Source organism: Hydra viridissima, unplaced genomic scaffold (genome assembly GCF_058129835.1).
Source record: "Hydra viridissima isolate aposymbiotic clone 2 unplaced genomic scaffold, HvirCarnegie_v1 scaffold_1, whole genome shotgun sequence".
NCBI lineage: Eukaryota > Metazoa > Cnidaria > Hydrozoa > Anthoathecata > Hydridae > Hydra > Hydra viridissima.
Window position 1 is genome coordinate 29,810,892 of NW_028324300.1, and position 3,908 is coordinate 29,814,799.

The 3,908-nt window shown below is 36.5% G+C and overlaps 1 pseudogene; it reads left to right on the top strand.

Moving 5' to 3' along the window:
* Nucleotides 1-2,954: 2,954 nt before the first annotated feature.
* On the top strand, nucleotides 2,955-3,673 carry LOC149894413 (uncharacterized; annotated as a pseudogene).
* The last annotated feature ends 235 nt before the right edge of the window (nucleotides 3,674-3,908 follow it).

Below are 3,908 nucleotides of genomic sequence, written 5' to 3' on the forward strand. Positions count from 1 at the left end.
TTTTATATACAGTATTGGACAAAACATTTGCAACCAAATAATGCTAATTTAGTTTCTTTATATAAAAGTGCTGCATTTTTTCAATTTAGAGAAATAACTATGTAACTGTTTAGAGACAAAGTTCTTCAAGTTTTATTCATCACAAAGTTCATTATTTGTACACGAAAATTAATAAATTAATTAAAAGTATTAAAAAAAGTTGATTTCCTTCTGGACAAAACAAGTGCAACTCGACAAAATGTTGACCAAGCTGTATTTTGCTATCAATATTTCGTGGCGAATTCTTTGTTGTCGATCACAGCCTTGCATCTTCGAGGCATAGATTCAATCAGGTAATCAATGAAACTTTGTGGAATTGCTGCCCAGGCCTTTTGGATTTGTTCAAACAGATGATCCTTATTACAAACACCTTCACGATTAATTCTGCGGTTCACGATCTCCCACAGGTTCTCGATAGGGTTGAGATCCGGAGATTGAGGCGGCCAATCCATCACCGATAGGTGGTTGTCTTGAAACTACTGCTTGACTTCTTTCGTAGTGTGTTTCGGATCGTTGTCTTACTGAAAAACCCATTATATTGGCATATTCCATTTAGCATGAGGTAACATAACATCTTTCAGGATATTTTTATACATGAAACGGTCCATTATTCCATCGTTTCGATGTATTGGACCTAGACCGTTTAGCAGAAAAACACCCCCAGACCATTAAATTGTCTCCACCATGCTTAACGGTCATATGGCAGTAACGTAAATTGAGGCGTTTTCCTGCCGGTAGACGTACACGGCAAATCCCATCGCTCCCAATGATGTTGAACTTCGATTCATCACTGAACAGGACAGTTCGCCCTTATCTGCACATTCCAGTCAATATGAGATGTAGCAAACAGGAATCTTTTCTTCTGGTTTTTTAATGAAATCAGCAGTTTCTTTGCAGGGTGTCGAGAAAACAATCCGGCTTCAACAGCACGTCGTCTGATTATCACGACTGATGATATCCAGGGATCCTTCTTGACGGATCTGACGATCATAGAATCCTCTCTAGAAGTGGTGGAACGCGGTCTTCCACCTTTGTTATCTGCTGCCAACTTCCCCGTAGAACGATATTTGGAACATAGTCTTGATACGGTCCATTTTTTCACGCGATATTTATCACAAATACTTTTTTGTGACATTCCACTTACGTAATCGCCAATAATTTTATTTCTTAGTTCCAATCCAAGACTGTCGGGAGCCATTTTTGCACTTGAAGTCAAAAAATAATAAAAATAAATAATCTAGATTATTTATTTTTATTATTTTTTGATGATTCTAGATGCTTCTTTTCGATGCTTCTGGAAGCTTCTGGATGTTTCTGGATGCTTCTGAATGCTTCTGAATGTTTCTGGATATTTCTGGATGCTACTGGATGCTTCCAGATGCTTCTTCTGGAAACTTCTGGAAGCTTCTGCATGCTTCTGGAAACTTCTGGATACTTCCTTTAATTATTAAAAAACTTCCATGACGTTGACACGAACCAGACTTAAGAAAATGAAACAAACCAAAAAAGTTGCACTTGTTTTTTCCGCTACAAAATGGCCCTTGTCAACGAAATTCTGCCTGTGTGCTGTCACCTGTGAGCTGATTGCTCATGTCATGGCATGCTATGACTCCAGACTCCTGAACTGTTTGCTGTGGTAGTATAGTTCGTTTCGTTTTTAAGACATGTAAAATTAGGAACACTTTTTAGCATCGTTCGATGTTGGTTGCAAATGTTTTGTCCAATACTGTATGTTTAGGGTACAGGGGAGAATTTACTGGAGTATTCATTCTGAGAGAACTGTTAAGTATTTGGGACAAGGGTGGGTTTGATTCATGATTTCAAGTTACAGAACAAGTTGTGAAGAAGTTTGAGAAATCTTATGAACCCTACAAGAAACTGTGCAGTCTTATAGCCCTTATGGAAATAAACCACATGAAAGAAGAGCAATATGAAACAAAAACAGAGAGTTTTATAACAGAAGCAAACTGTGTTTTTCCTGTTTATAAAACAGACAACTTAAAACTTATAAGAGATGACGAAAATAGAGATAAGCAAACAAAAACAGAAGATATTGAGTTCCTGAAGAGAGCATTCAAAGGTAAAATGGTTAAGTTTGACACTAGGAAAGATAAATCTTATCAAGAAAAAATGGTAGACGGGGAAAAACGAATGTTAGATATGATAGAAAGTATGCGTAGTGAAGAACAGTAGTGGTACGAGTGCCACTGATACTGACAGTGAATTTGAGCCTTGCCTAAAAAAAAGAAGATCATTGAAGATAGGGGTACATGGAGCTTTCAATGAATGATGTTCTTGACAGGTGGGTTCCTTTCTCGACTAGGTACAAGGTCAGTGTTTGAGCTGAAACTTCACTTCTGTCTTCACTTTTCAAGAAAATACAAGGGGGTAATTAAGTTCTTGGTGGATCATGTGCTTAAAAGATCTGTGCTTTGGCTGGTCTGTAGGTAAACATTTTGATAACGTATTTTAAAAGTTTGTTGCACTAAACTGTTGCAAAATTGTTACATTTTGTGTCTTTTGAAAATTCATCTTTAAAGGCACCATATATCTGAAAGGCATTATTCCCATGCAATGGATTACATTCAAGGTTCAACAAAATCTCCATCACGTGCAATATATAAAGATTTTTAAAATTATGGCCTGAAATAAGAGAAAGAGCAAATAATGTTGATCAGTTGCTGTCTTTCAATTAAGGAAGAGAGGTAGGTGCTGATTTTCATAGAAGGGTATTAGATACTAAGAACTTCTGCATAACAGCCCTAAAATAAGATTGCTTTCAAAGGGGAGATTATAAAGTTCTTTGTGAGCTAGTAGTCATTTACCTTGGTGGCCATGTACCTGGTTTCCAGGTCAAACAACCAGGTGCCCACCATCAAGCAAGGTTCATAGCTTATTGTCTATACTTGTTTACAATGCAATTGACTTCAAAGATTAATTTAAAATTGAATAATAGTGAGAAAGATATGCTCGAACTGTCTACTGACTTTATTGTCACGTGGAGCATACTTTTATGGAGCATACTTTTTAAAGTCTCCTCTGGCAGCCCAGGCTCCATCATATGATTTGGATGCTTTTAAGCTAGCTTATGAAATGATGAGCAATAAGCTATATATATCCAAGTATGGTCCCCTGGGAAAGCTGCTCCATTCAAGCCTGGTCCGTCATAGTTGGTACCTGAACCCACAGCTAGTTATTTTTTCAATAGCAAATAGACATTTAGAACTGAAGAAAAGAGCTGGACTAGCTCAGAAGCTGCTAGGTTTCCATTGTCCGTAACCTAAAGATTTTGAACGGAAACAACCTCAACCTCCAACCGATGTGGCTCCTATGTCAGTTTTGTCCAACTTTATCACTAAGGACTCCTAGCTGCTCTTCATATACCTAGGTATAGCTACAGGAGTAATTAACACATGGATAAAGGATAACTTTAAAAATGATTCCTACAGACATTTTTAACATCAGATGGAGAATCTAGCAGTAGTAAATGACAGGGCTAAGCGCCATATAAAACTTGTGTAAGATTTTGTGGCTGAAAGTCATGAAGAAAGTCTTCTACAGGATAACATGCAAGTTGTGCAAAAAAAACCGAGAAGAGGTTTGAAAAGACATGAAAAAAAGTGATTTTATATAATTTTAATGTGATTTTTGACTTAATTTGTTTGTAATTGTTGTAAATGACAAGTTTGTACAAGTATTAATACTTAAATGAAAGATTTTTTTTTCAGACCAAAAATAAATGCCTAAATGGACAATTTTCTACTATTCAATTCATAAATTAGGTGTACCGAAAGGGAGGGAACTTAAGTAGCGTAAGAAAATTGTATCATAAAGCATAACAATTGTTAAGTTTTATTAAGTTAGGTGAG